The following is a 15827-nucleotide window of genomic DNA, read 5'->3' as shown; positions in this document are numbered from 1 at the left end:
GTGTACATATTGTATCGTGTAGTATAAATACAAGCTGTACAAAGCATTCAAGTGTGATATTCATTAAATAAAATTTAGTTCAATTCAATATATGTTTCTTTCGTTCTAGTGCTTCAACATGATATCTAGAGCGTCTTTTACATTGATCCATTCTCTTGAACTTTGCTTTCGCTTTACCTAGTTCAAGTTTCAATCGGTGAAATGTGTTTTCTCTTCGTTTTGAGCTCGTGATGTTCGTCAATTGTAGCGATGCTTTGTGAATTAAAGTTTCGTTTGTCCGTTCTCGTTGATTTTTCTTCGGACTTGTTGTTGTGAGGATTTTAATCAGTGCAGTTGTCTCACTTTCTTGTTCGTGATTGATTTCGTGGTTAATTCAAGTTGCGATTGAAATTTTGTTCTGCTTTTGCTCGCACCTCTCGTTCACTAATTGTGGTTAACTCAAGTTCGCACCTATTCTTTCTCAGTTTTTGGCTCACGCCTTTCTCTCACAATTTCGTCACGAGTCCTTTCCTTTTGTTCAATGGTTCGGTTCAGGGATTGTCTTCTATTTTCTCACTTTGAGATTCTTACGTTTGCATTACGTAATCTCTTCGGTTGGAGTTATGGCTTCTGCTTCAATGAATTTTCCGCTTCAATTGCTGAGAAATTGGATGATACAAATTATCTTCACAAAAGGCAGTATGTTGAACCAGTGATTAAGTCTCACAAATTCCAACGATTTGTTGAAAATCCAATTATTCCTCATTGAACATGATAGAACACTTGATATTGTTAATCATGCATATGAAGCTTGGAAAGTTCGGACCAGACTCTACTTGTTTGGTTCCAATCTACACTTTCAAAGTCTATTCTGTCGTGTAGGCTTGATGCAACTCATTCTTATGAAGTTTGAGACACAATTCATGAATATTTTGGTCTGCAAACTAAATCTCGTATACAACAATTGCGTACTGCAATGTGTATTGTAAAACTAGAGTCTAAATCCATGGAAGATTATCTTCTTAAAATTAAAGGTTATATTGAGAACTTGTTGGTGTAGGTGTGCTTGTAACACATAAGAAACATGTTGATGCACTTCTCGAAGGTCTTCCTTCTAGTTATGCACTTGCTGTGTCAGTAATTGAAAGCAAGAAATGTCCTCCTTCTATCACTAAAATTGAAGCTCTCATTTATAGACATGAAACACATCTCAGTTGTTATCCTCAAGAATCACAGAATTTGGTTTCACCTTCACTCAATTACACTCAAAGCTTCTTTTGGACGTGGTCGTGGTGGTTCCAAATATACAATTGGAACATCTTTTTGTGTAGTGGTTTTGGAAGAGGTCATGGTGGATTTTTAGTGCCAAATTTGTCTTAAATTTGGTCATACTGCTAACGTTTTCCATTTTTTATCTGACATCTCTTATCAACCTCATGAGTCTCTATATTTTATTGATCCAGCCACACAACAGTCTGTTCCTTATTCAACTAGTTCACAAAGGACTTCCAACTAGGGATGGCAACGGGGCGGGACGGGTACGGGTATCATGATCCCATCCCCATCCCCATAATAAAAATTCATCCCCATCCCCAAACCCAACGGGTATACAACTTTTGACCCATCCCCATCCCCACCGGGTAACGGGTATTTTCTTATACCCATACCCATACCCATTTTTTTATTGTTCCATATATCAATTAAATATTTTTTATAAAAAAAATTTAAAAATCACACCAACGGAATCATGATACTATCAAAATATTCAATATTAAAATAACATACTCATTTTGATTTTCATGATGTCAAATATTAAGAAAAATATTATAATAGTATAAATCTCAAATTAAAGTATCAAATAACAACTAAATAAAATTCAAATAATTATATAAAAGCTAAAAAATTACACATTACTAAAATTTTATAATAACCAAAATATTTATTAATTTTACAAATGATCAGTGGTTTCATTTGCATTCGATCCACCTACACATAGAAAAAAAATGAAAAATTAGATATGATATAATAATTGAAATTGAAAATTTTAATTACTAGAATATAATGTACCTTCTTCATCAGATTCATTTTCACTCATGAGAACATCTTTTCCTTTTAATTTTTTAACACCTACAAACACCAAATGTAGAATATTAGATGAGAATTCACAAAAAATACTAACAAAAAATATTAATAAATTTGAGTAGATGGATTCAATGGAGATTGACTGTCATTATTGGAACTTTGAAAGGGAGTTGGTTGTTGTGAACACTGTGGTGGACTTGGTACCTGCAAATCTTGATCTCCTTGCTCATTTTCTCTAGAAACTAACATACGTAACAAAAAAAAATCAAACAAAGTAAAAAGGTTAATTTCTTTTTTAACAAAATATAAAAGGAAAACCAATAATCAAGTTTAAAAATATTTCAAATATTTTTTATACTATTAAAAATTTATATTATACCACTTAAACGAAATAGCACAAATAACAAAATTAAATTAATAATAATTCAAATTTAAACATAGATTCTTCATCTTTTGATCTTGAATTAAATTAAGGATTTATGCAATTGAGCACTTAAAATTGAGAATTAAACATTATCATGAAACAAAAAATAAATAATAAATAAAATTATCATAAAGGAGTAAAGATAATTAAATGTGTGACCCAAATTTGAGAATATCCATTTGAACATAACATAACGGAAAAAAAAAATGTATAATTAAGATTATGATAAAAGGAAAAGTACCTTGAAGATCTGCTTAAACCTTAAAGAACAAGCCAAATAATTAAAAGAGAGTAAAAAAGTGTATAACCAAAGTAACAAAAAGAAGAACTACAAAATAAGAGTCAAACATTTTTATGAAAATAAATAAATAAATAAAGATAATCAAATGTGTAACCTAAAAATTATTTCATAGAATGAAATTGAGGAACACCTATTTGAACATCACCATGTACAGAGAGTAAAAAATATGTAATAAGAAGAAGAAAAATTACCTTCAAAATTAAATCTTGAAAAACAAACCAGACAATTGAGAGAGTAAACAAAGTGTATAACAAAAAACAAAGAGAATGAGAAATATGTTATATATATATATATATATATATATATATATATATATATATATATATATATATTATATTATATTATATTATATATTATATTACTATGTATATATATATTATATGTGTGGATATCTTATGTTTATATATATATAATTATTTATATATATTATATTATATTATATATTATATTATTATTACTATGTATATATATTATATGTGTGGATATCTTATGTTTATATATATATATATATATATATATATATATATATATATTTTATAGATATATATTTATTTTAAGTATATATTATATTATATTATATAATAATATAAATATAATAATATATATTATATTATTATGTATATATATTATATGTATATGCGTAGATATTTTATGCTTTTATATATATATATATATATATATATATATATATATATATATATATTTCTTTTAAACTTTTATAAATTTGTAATGTTATAAATTTGTTTATAAAAGATCTCACTAGTTAAATGATTAATTTGTTTTATACATATATATTATATATATATATATATTATATTATATTATTATGTATATATATTATATGTATATTATATTATATTATATTATATTATATTATATTATATTACATGTATATGTGTAAATATATATATATATATATATATATATATATATAAAAGTATATTTTATTTATATGTATATATACTATATTATATTATATTATATTATATTATATTATATTTTATGTGTAAATATATTATTTATTTATATATATTTTTTAGATTATTTAATAAATTATAAATAGTTTAGTAATTTAAGCGGGGACGGGTATTTGGGCGGGTATATATATATCCCCATTCCCATCCCCATCCCCAGTTGAAAATTTCGGGTATTACCCATACCCATACCCATACCCAGTCAAAGCGGGGATTCCCCGTCAAAACGGGGACGGGTTCGGGTGATACCCACGGGCACGGGTTTATTTGCCATCTCTACTTCCAACATATGGATAAATCCTAATATTAAGTCTGGAAACACCGGAAAGTACTCAACCTACTGCAATGCTCACAAAGTCTACTTCTCAAGAGGACAACAATACAACCTGGATACAAGATTTTGGGCCAAGTTTCATGTTACGAGTGAACCTCAAAATATCAAACAGATTCAATAATTTGATGGTCCTGATCAAATTTTCATAGGCAATGGTGCAGGTCTGAATATTTGTGGTGTTGGTTTCTCTTCATTTTCCTCCTCTTATGGTCCTAATGTCCTTCTCAAATTAAAAAATTTGTGACGTGGTCTTCCCATTACTAAAAACATGTCAAGTGTTAGTCAATTTTCCAAAGATAATTAGTTTTCTTTGAGTTTCATCCTAACCATTGTTTTGTTAAATCTCAGGGGACAAATAATATTCTCCTTCAAGGTGTTGGTGATGATGAACTTCATACTTCAAATAATGTCTAGTTTCATCTTTTGTGGTTTTCTTTTTCTGTCTCTTCTAGTTGTAATTCCAGTTTGAATAATGTGTATTGTGTAGATAACATTGTTCATGCATGGCATAATAGACTTGGCCAGCATAATAATTGTATTCTACAAATTGTACTAAAACATTGCAAATTCTTGTTGCCAAATAAAGTTGATTCACCTTTAGAATTATTGTTTACTTATCTTTGGGGACGTGCTCATTTTACATCTTTTGCAGGATACAAATATTATAAATATTATGTATCATTTATCGATGCTTATTCTAGATATACTTGGATCTTTCCAATTAAATCTAAAGGTGACACAATGTCAATATTTCAGAATTTTAAGCAATTTGTTAGGTTGCAACTTGGTTTAAAAATAAAAATGTTCAATCTGATTTGGGTGGAGAGTACAAACCATTCACTAAGCTTTTAGTTGCTTACGATATTAATCATAGACTTGTTTGCTCATATACACATAATCTAAACGAAGTTGTTGAATGGAAACCAGTGTTATTGATATCGGATAACGGAAAATATTAGCAACCCCAAAAACCTTTATAAAGTTATAACGGAAACCATAACGGGTTATGGCGGAAGTAATTATAACGGAAACCATAACCTTTATAAACAAAATATAATACCACCACATATAATTTTAATGAAAAAGTAATGATATTATGTATAAAAATTCAAAACACTACAAATTTAAAGTTCAAAACATAAAATAGCAAAAAATCATTAAATGTATGTATTAAGTTTCTTTCTAATCATCATATTCTTCTTCAACTCCAACATAATTGTCTTCAATGTCATCATCCAATGGGGCATATCCCTCCTCCTCTTCCCCTTCTGAGAGACTCTTGTCAAAGTTAAGTAATCTTTCAAACTCGTAATCAGAGCTATCATGCAATTCATTTTGAACTTGAATTTGAGTCCTCTCTTTACCCTTCTTAGATTGTGTTGGAGTTGGAGTTGGAGTTGCACCTGGACCTTTCTTAGAAGCATGGGAAGATCCAATAACAATACCATCACTTGATGGTTGCTTTCTTTTATTAGTTGCTTGTCTCCTTGTATAAACTACTGGTTTTCCAATACCTGAAGCTTCATAAATAGTTGCCCAATTAAGAGTGGGATCATCATGAAAAAACAAATCATTACCTCCCTCTTCATTATCGTTATCATCATCAACTTCTCCCACTAACCACTCATTACATTCATCAATGTCATTCAATAAAATAGGGTCTATTTCATCCCTAATATTGTATCTTTGAGCAAGTTGTTGATTATACTTTATGTAAACCAAATCATGCAACCTTTTGTGGTCCAGTCTATTCCTTTTCTTTGAATGAATCTGCAATGTGAATAAGTAATATGTAAATTAATTTCTTTCTACGACTTACAACTAATATAATAATGAAATGAGTTGTCTTTCTACAACCAAATCATGCCCATAATTCTTCCACTATTGAGCTACACAAGCAACGAAAGTAGCTTAGAATGTAACCATTATATCTTAGCACAATTTAAAAAGTGTTTAAGTGTCTTACCTGGGGCTATGATTTTCCTTGATTCTTTGGCAAAATCATCACCAAAGAGTCCATTTGCACTCTTATAAAGAGGCAACTCAGTTAAAATTTTTTGCTGCACATCTTTACTTGGCACCAACCTCTTAATGCAATCATATAATCCATTTATAACTTCCAAATCATATTCCATGTCTGGGTTGGAATAAAAGAACTTTGGGTTCAAAAAGTGACCAGCAGCATGCAAGGGACGATGAAGTTGACATGTCCATCTATTATCAATAATTGTAAATACATCATTGTATTTACTTTCATCCTTGTTGAATGACTTCATTATTGTTTCCTTGGCTTTCTCCATTGCTTCATATATATAACCCATAGCTGCTTTTCTTTCCCCATCAACTAAACGAAGCACATGAACAAGAGGAGCCATGACTTTGAGAGTAAATACTACTTGATTCCAAAATGAAGGCATAAGAACAATTTTTGTAGCCTCCCTCCCCTTGGCTTCCTTTGATAGCTTGTTATTGCTCCATTCATCAGAAGTGAACATCTTTCTCAAACTTCCCTTCTCTTGATGCAACCTTTGTAATGATAAATAGGAGGTAGCAAACCTTGTAACTGCATGTCTTACTAATTCCCTCTTATTTGTAAATTGTCTCAACAAATTCAAGGTACTAGAATGGCTATAGATAAAGCCAACAAGAATAATTCCTCTTTGAATTGTCTTCTTTATCAAAGGAAGCTTTCCAATATCCTCAAGCATCAAATCTATACAATGGGCAACACAAGGAGTCCAATAGAGATGAGGTCTTTTCTCTTCTAACAACTTACCAGCCAACACATAATTGCTCCCATTATCTGTTATAACTTGAACAACATTTTCTTCTCCAATTTCCTCCACAAGGGAATCAAGCATCTGAAATAGTTTTTCTCCTGTCTTCACAAAGTCTGAACCATCAATGGACTTGACAAACATTGTCCCTGCAGGGGAGCTCACCAAAAAGTTAATCAAGCATCGTTGCTTTCGATGAGTCCATGCATCTGACATAATAGAGCAACCATGTTTGCTCCACTGCAATTTATGATCTTGCAACAACTTCTCAGTGTACTGAACTTCCTTGTTGAGAAGCGAAACTCTAATTTCATGATAACTAGGCGCGGGTAAATTGGGTCCATAAGCACCTATGGCATCAATATATCTTGAAAACTTTTCAATTTCACAAGGTTGAATGACAAGCCTGCTTGGTACCAAAATCGAACAATATATTGATGAACCGAGGCCTTTAAATTTTTGTCACATGCCTCTTTGATGTTAGCTTGCCTTAGTTTTTCCTTTTTTCTCTTCTCTATCGCAGCGGCTGGATTTCTGCAGAACATATCCATTGGTCCTTTCCTTCCACCGTTATTTTTCCCTTTATCATTGCTAGCCGTAAAAATTTCAACTTCATCTTCACTCTTATGGTTATCATTGGTTGCATTATATCTAGGATTGATAGAGGAGCTATCTGCTTTTTCTTTATATAATTTCCAAAGTTCTTCTCTCACATTTTTCGGAGTCTTGGTGCAAGCAACAACATTGCCCTTCTTTGCCATGAGATGTTCTTTTTCTCTAGTAACTCCTCCTTTCATAACTTTCCCATAATAATTGCAAATAATTGTATTTAAATTTGGTTCATCCATCGGATGACAATATTTCCATCCCGGATCACTCCTTTGGGATGTTCTTGAAGGATCATTATCATTGACCATTATTATTGCTGAAAAATAGGTATATTTTTTACAAAATAATTATAGTAAAATTAGACAAATAGAAAAGATAAATAAAAAAAATTGAAAAAAAAACAAACTTGATGGCGGTGGCGGCCGGCGGTGGCAGTTGGTGGCAGTGGGTGGCAGCTGGTTGCAGTGGTGACAGCGACAAGTAGGAAAACTTTAAGGACTTTTGGTGTTGAATAGAATAAAATAATAGAGAATGAAGAAAGTTTTACACAAAGCTAGGTTAAATATTAGTTTATTGGGCCAGGCTTAGATTTAAAAAAATAAATATGGTAACTGAAATTATGGTAGAAAAATAAAATCATAAGAGAAGAGTAATTTGGACGTAATCAAATTTTTAAGTTTATTATCTGGGAATAGAATAAAAATAGAATTAGAGTTGAAATGAGGTAACAGTGGAAAAATATGGACAGAATCAAAGTTGAAATGAGGTAACAGTGAAAAAATATGGACGTTTGATCGTGGCTGAATATTAATGAATATTAAATAGGTGAATGAAGAAATTTGGATGGTCAGAGTTGAAATGAGGTAACAGTGACAAAATATGGACGTTTGATCGTGGCTGAATATTAATGAATATTAAATGGGTGAATGAAGACATTTGGATGGGGAAGCGGGCCAAGGCCCAATTTCAAACCAGTTAGGTTTATTAGGTTTAGGTTTTTAGTTTTTTTGCTATCTTCTCTTTCTTCATGCAACCAACACGCCGCTACAACCAACACGCCACTGCACAGCTCCTTTCTTCTCCTTCTTTCTTCTCTTTTCTTTCTTCTCTTCTCCTACTGTCCGAGATTTTTGCCACGAGCGCTCCGCAACCACCACCCGCCACACGCAAAACGGCCGCCACGGAAATTTCGATTCGCCCCCGCCTTGTTATGGCGACTGGCCGAAAAACTGCTACCGATTTCCGCCATATCGGCACCATGGCCGATATTAAACAACACTGATGGAAACATAAACATATGGTTGATCTTGGTCTTACTCTATTATATAAAGCTTTTCTATTGCATAAATCTTCTCTAGCTCTAAACTTTTGGGCTTATGGCTTTATATATTTGTTTGTCTTATTAATAGACTTCCTACAACTTCTTTAAAATTTGTTGTTCCTTATTTTATACTCTTTGGTAAAGATCTAGATTTTGCTTTTTTCAAAATTTTTGGATGTGCATGTTTTCCTCTTTTAAAACCTTGCCATTTTCATAAACTTGATTTTCGGTCAGAGGAGTGTATATTTTTAAGGTATTCTCAAATACATAAAGGCTATAAATGTTTGTGCCCTAGTGGTAAAGTTTACATTTCAAAGGATGTTCGGTTTAATGAAGAAGAAATTTTTTACACTTGTCTTTGTGCTAACACTCCTAATATTGTGTACATTTTTAAGGTATTATCAAATACATAAAGGCTATAAATGTTTGTGCTCTAGTGGTAAAGTTTACATTTCAAAGGATATTCGATTTAATGAAGAAGAAATTCTTTACACTTGCCTTTGTGCTAACACTCCTAATACTGTTAAAGATTTGGAGTTGTATTTCACTTGGAATCCTAATCTTACACCCCATCACATGTTTACCATTGTGACATCTAATCTTGTTTTTGTTAGCTTACAACAACATTCATCCTTTTTTATATTTATGTCTTACACTGCTTCTACTACTAATAATAATGAAGCTTGCCAGAATATTACTATAATGGTTGTCAAAATCATGACCCAAAATGTAAGATAGTATGATACTACGATCTTTTGCATCCTCTCCGGTCTCATTCCACTTAAAACACGCGATCTTCACGGATCGTATTAGATCCCCGTTGTAAATCGCAACTCGATTGGGAGCGGCGATTCCGGCGATGCAGTCCCTTCCTATTGCGACAGTGCTTCTCTCGCAATCCCTTCCAACAGTGAGGAAAGATGATCAGATAGACCTTGTGGCAGCAGCGGCAGCGCCCTCTATCAACGACAACTCTTGCAACGTCGACTCTCACAGCAACATCGATGATGACTTTCGCATCTCACAATAGCAACTTTCACATCTCGTAGTAACAACTTTTGCATCTCGCACAACCTCTCTTTGTGAGGGTGACGAAACAAAGACACATTTTTAAAACCTTAAATCTTTAACCTAATCTTTTAAACTTCCAAAAGCCCAATTTTAAAAGCCCATTTTTGAAAAGTAAAAACCTACGCCATAAAAGCTGTACCATGAAACCTATAGAGTAAAAGTTGCATGTAAAAGTAAAAAGTTACTATCTCCCTCTCTCTTACGTTTAAAAAAGTGGTATTTAACATTAAAAAAATAAAAAAGTGGGATTAAAAATTAATAGCCCCTATTATTCCCTCCTTTTATTATATTAAAAAATATGCTCTTTAAAGATTAAGAAAATATTTTACATATGAATTTTGGGTGACAATAAAATTTGAAGGATCTTATGATCCATGTTACAATCTTCCGATTTACGATTTATATTTTCCTTTCTAATCTTGAGTAAGATCTCGATTTTGACTACCATGATTATTATTCCTACTAATATTCATCCCATGCAGACTCCGTCTAAGTCTGGTATTATCTCACACAAAGTTTGTCCTTCCCTGCTTCTTTCTCATTGTGAACTGAAAGTTGTGAAACAATCTTTGAAATATGGTAATTGGTCTACTACAATGTAACGAGAATATGATGCTCTCATCAAGCAACATACTTGGGATTTAGTTCATTTACCCTTTAATAGACAAGCAATTAAGAGTAAATGGGTGGTTTGAGTCAAGAAAAATGTAATGGTTTAATTAATAAATACAAAGCAAGAATGATGGCATCAGGTTTTCATCAAATACATGGATTTGATTTTCATGAGACATTCTCTCCAGTTGTGAAACTTGTCACAATTAGAGTTGTCATCACTCTTGTTTCCTATGGATGAAAATTGTTTCAGATGGATGTTAATAATGTATTTTTAAATGGCTTTCTTGAGGGAATTGTTTATATGGTTCAACCACTTAGCTTTGAAGTGAAAGATAAGACTCTTGTTTGTAAATTAAATAAAGCTATATGTGGTCTCAAGCAAGCAACTCGTCAGTGGTTTCATAGACAACAAACACTTCACCAACTTGGCATTATCAGCCATACCTATGACTCATCTCTATTTGTTTACAGAAAACAATTACAAGTAGCTTATTTTCTGGTATATGTAGATAATATTGTCATCGCTAGTAACTCTCCTGAACTCATTCATTCTATTACATCAAACTCCATGTTGCTTTCTCTTTGAAAAAACAGAGATGACTGGACTATTTTCTTGGTCTTGAAGTCAAATACTTATTTGATACATCTATTTTCATGACTCAAACCAAATATATAAGAGATTTGCTACACAAAACAAATATGTTGAAGCTATCCTATTTCTTCTCCAATGGTAATTAATTGTAAGGTTTCTAAACATGGAGTTGATTTATTTTCTCATATACATAGCTATCATGGGTGCTTTTTACTATGTCACCCTGACTCGCCCTAAAATAAGTTATGCTATGAACAAGATTTACCAGTTCACGGCTACATCTCTCAAATCTCACTATACCATTGTTAAACATATTATGAAGTATCTCAAATTTTAATCACAATTTTTCATCACACTTTTTAATCATTTGGTTTAATCACAATTTTTATGTTAAATTTTTAATCAATTCACTTTAAAATATTCAAATAGGTATGTTTGTCTCTTTCACTTAAACAATGTCACATAAATCAGAAGCATAAACATAGTTGCAACTGGAAGACTTATTTTAGATGATCCTTCTTGTCAACAAGTGCCCCATAAAGATTTGAATGAACCAGAGATATCTGAACCCACACTTCTATTGATTCAAATTGAAATTTGAATTTTTCACTTCTCACAAATAACAAGAAACAATGTCCCTTCACTTTTTACCTCAACAACAAAAATCAATAGTCAAAGAAAAAAGGTAAAAATGGACAGTGATAAATATCTTCTATCAACTCTAACAAAACGACAACTTTGCACTTAATTTTTCAATTGGAACCACTTAATTTAAGTTGTTAGATAGATCTAACGTTTCATAACTATGATAGAGAGAGCATGTTAAAAGAGATAATCATTTTTCATTATATTATTGGATCTTTTTTCTTTTTATGAATAAGTTAGGGACTAAATGAGACAATAAATATTATAGAAATAAAAAGTTTCAATTTTTTTTGGCAGAAACTAAAACTAAAAATATATTTATAAAACATCAAACACATTTGAACTTTTCCAATTTCCGTGAGTTACAGGGAAGCACTAGTTTTCCAAGTAATAAATAAATGGATAAAGTATGATTTTACTATTGAATTTTTTTCCTACTCAAATAAAATAATTGAAATTTTTAGTTAAAGAATGTGATATCCTATAAAATAGTATAAAAGTATTGGTGGTTTTATAAAAACTAGAACACTACAATATTTTAATATTAAAGAGTTAAGTTATATAAAGGTCTCAATAATTGAAGTTCATTTATATAAAATCATCGTCTCTCTACAACCAAACTCTTTAAACTTTCTCTGACTTCTCTCTAATTTATCTCACTTATTCTTCGTCTCTTTGATAATCAAGAATCGCACTTGTAATCATTGTGAAGAGTTTTACGAAACCACCCAATCAAAGAGTCAAGTAGAGTAAGTCACATTTTGGCCTTCTTTTTAAGTTTTGAGCCCTAGAGTTGCATGTGGTTCTAGAGCCATGCATGTGACTTATGGTTGTCATTGACGACTCTATGTTGCTCTCTAATCTTAATGGTAGGCTTAGAACTTTAATTATGGTTTTCGTTGTTTGTCTAGGGGATCCCGTGTGGTTTGGTATTCTAGGAAATCCTTGTTTGGGCAAAAACGTCTTTGGCTAAGGTGAGGCAAGTTAATTTTAGTTATTTCATGTTGAATTTTGTTTTAACTACCGGTTGTATGATGTATTTGTGTTTCTAAACCTGAAATTGCATTGTTTATTTGAATTGAGTGATTGGGTTGCATAAAACATCTTGAAGGGAAATTTTGATGGCTAAGTTGTGGAAATTGGTTTCTTTTGTTGAGAATTTGGGTTTCCTATGGTATGTACTGGCTGGTTTAGAATGACTTTAATACTAATTGATGTGTTTGTAACTTGTATGATATGTGGAATGGCATTTTGGTATGGTTCATTGTCAAACTGCAAGATTTTAAGAATGAATTAGAAAGCATGAGTGTGGGTGTGCGTGTCGTGAAATTATGGACTATTATAGCTTATGGGTTTGAATTTTCATATAGTATGAGCGAGTGGTAATGTGTGATTTTGGTTACTATTGATTGAATTTCGAAATGTGGCTTGAAATTTGATTTTGGATTGCCTAACTGGTTGGTGAGGTTGGTGTTGGCTCAAATATGTAGGTTTTTTTGTATCGACAGACCAATTTGGCTCTAGTAATCGATTACATCCCATTGGTAATCAATTAATACTTGCATAATTGTGTTATCTTCAAAAATATGACTTTGGTAATCGATTATAGCATGTTTGTAATCGATTACCAGTTGTAGAGTTGTGTTTTTCTATTCTAAGTCGTATTGAGAAAATTTGGATTCCTGCTTCGTTAACCGTCAGATTGAGCTGAAATTTTGACAGCTGATCTTAGAAACATGATTCTTTACTTTGACCGGTGGGATCTTTGATTTGATGTTTGTAGTTATAAATTTGAGTCTCTTATGTTTGATCTTGGAACAAAGAAAATATATGGTTATTTATAGAATTTTTTATGGATTAAATGATGAATATGCATAAGTACAATGATGTATGAAACAGCGGTGATGTGGGCTTGTTAATGGTGTGATCATGTATGAAAAAGTATGATGATTGTAATTGATCACAAACATGATATTGCTTAATATGGATGAATACAAATATGAGTGATTGTTTGGTATTTTGAATTTGATATGGAATCATGTTTGTGGATGAAACTATGTGTTTGGCGTAATTCCAGAGGTCTCATGCATAGATTCTTTGGTGGCATATGTGTTTGTCGTAATTCTAGGGGTCTGGTGTGAAAATTCTCTGGTAGTGTACGTGTTTGGCATAATTTCAGGGTGTCGTGTGTAGATTCTCTAGTGGCGTATGTGTTTGGCGTAATTTCAGGGGTCTCGTGTGTAGATTCTTTAGTGGCATGTGTTTGGCATAATTCTAGGAGTCTCATGTGTAAGTTCTATGGTGGTGTTCCTATAGTAAATTCGGACATCGAGTTTAGTATTCTAATTTACTTAGGTGTCTATGAATGGTGTGATGACTATATCCCCTATGTTTTGAATTGGTTGAGATATTAAGTTATAAACTATCTATGTATGTTCTTGTTAGCATTAGCTTACCCTCTTTTGTTTATTGTTGTGTGTTTTCTTTACCTTTGTGATGATCGTCATTTTGGCATGAGCAGAGGATGTTTCATGAGCTAGTGGTAATAGCTAGTAAGAGTGGATGCGCTTTGTGGTAGTGTCTGTTTCCTTGGTTTGTTAGATGTACATAATATAGAATATTTAGTATAGCTCGTGGTCTGATGACATTTTTAAAAAAAATGAAAAATGTCTATAGAAGATTTTGGAGGAACTTAATTGTTAAAGACTATGACTATTGCTATGATTTTGTATTTGTGTATGTCTAGATCTCCTTCCTATGGTTAGTTTTGTTCTATACTCAATTATATATAACCTGAGATAGTAATAACGCTTATTCCCTTGGGGTGTTACATTTTTTGTATCAGACGCAATTCATCCTTAGGACAACCTGTGGGTATTGGGTTTGTCATGTCATTTCTATATAAATGTTTGAACTTAGATTGTAAATATGGTTATCAAGCTAAAACTATTAGGAAAGAAATGATCTTAATGGAGTAATGAGAGTGCAAAGTCATGGCTACATCCAATATGTTTTCCTTCTTAATTCTAAAAGTTTGTGGAGAAGTGTGACAAACAATAGGTAGTTGGAAGAAAGTAGATTATGTAGTCAGTAGATGTTGAGATAGTATGTGTTGAAGAGTTTGCTTGTTAAAAGAAAGGTTGTAGTTTAAGTTTTGGTTTCAACATCGACTTTTAGTTAAGTTATCACCTTTGTGGTTTTTGTGTAGTGTTGAATAGTGGTGGAGGAATGCAAATATAAGGTTAAATTGATATGGTTACCTTTACCGAAGATGGAGAAAGTCTTTGAGGCAGCATCTTGCCTCGAAGAAGGAGTTATTTGTTGCCTATTGGTAGGCATGGAAAGTTGAGTTCTGATTTTGGGGATTTGTTGAGATGTTGGAGTCCAAAGGTAAGGCGTTGGACAAAGCGAGCTTCAAGAAATTTTCTTGAAATCATATACCACAAGTTTTGCAAGAGGAGTTGAGTTCAGAAGTTAGAATAAGAGGGAGATGTTGGTATGCGCGCTACATAGCAAGGTTTGAGTAATCAACTTGGTTTTACACCTAGGCAAAGCCTGAGGTCTAAAGGTGGAGAGTTATGGAAGGTTTAAGGTTAAAGTTGAAAAGAGTAGATACCTTGGAGTGTATAAGGAAGACCATTCTTTTGTATGGAGGAAGTAGAGCTTAGAGGATCAGTTAGGCAGGGTGGTGTTTCCTAAGTAGGGAAAAATAGTCTTTTGATGAGGATGAAGTATTATAGGGGTTTATGCCAAGTTCAACATCAGTAGAAGGTGGTTGGATCTTCTCAACAGTATTGGCATCAAAGTCAAGGGTGGAAGGGATGTTCCAAGTAAGGAGGCTCGCATGGGATGCGGGTTTGAACTCGGGCAGAGATGCAATGTATAATGTGTTACAAGGAAAGGCACATCGCCAAGTTTTGTCCTCAAGGGGAGGGATAGGTAGTGCTATCAAAGCACATCCAAATGAGGAAAGAGATGGAAGGTCTCAAGTAGTGAAAAAGGGTGTTCACAATGGTTATTGTTAAAGTGGCTAGTCAAGAATAAATGCAAAAGGTCTTAGTTGTGGAAGGGTTTCTAGACATTTTTCAAAGCAAGTGTTAGGA

At 32.3% G+C, this 15827-nt stretch overlaps 1 pseudogene; it reads right to left on the bottom strand.

Annotated features, from left to right (window-relative positions):
• Positions 1 to 5032: 5032 nt before the first annotated feature.
• LOC114184671 (uncharacterized) lies at positions 5033 to 7668 on the bottom strand (annotated as a pseudogene).
• Positions 7669 to 15827: the final 8159 nt, after the last annotated feature.

Source organism: Vigna unguiculata, chromosome 5 (genome assembly GCF_037176805.1).
Source record: "Vigna unguiculata cultivar grain cowpea cultivar isolate G323 ecotype 2 chromosome 5, ASM3717680v1, whole genome shotgun sequence".
Classification (NCBI taxonomy): Eukaryota; Viridiplantae; Streptophyta; class Magnoliopsida; order Fabales; family Fabaceae; genus Vigna; species Vigna unguiculata.
Note: the sequence above shows the minus strand (reverse complement) of the source record. Positions and strands in the feature narration are given on the sequence as shown.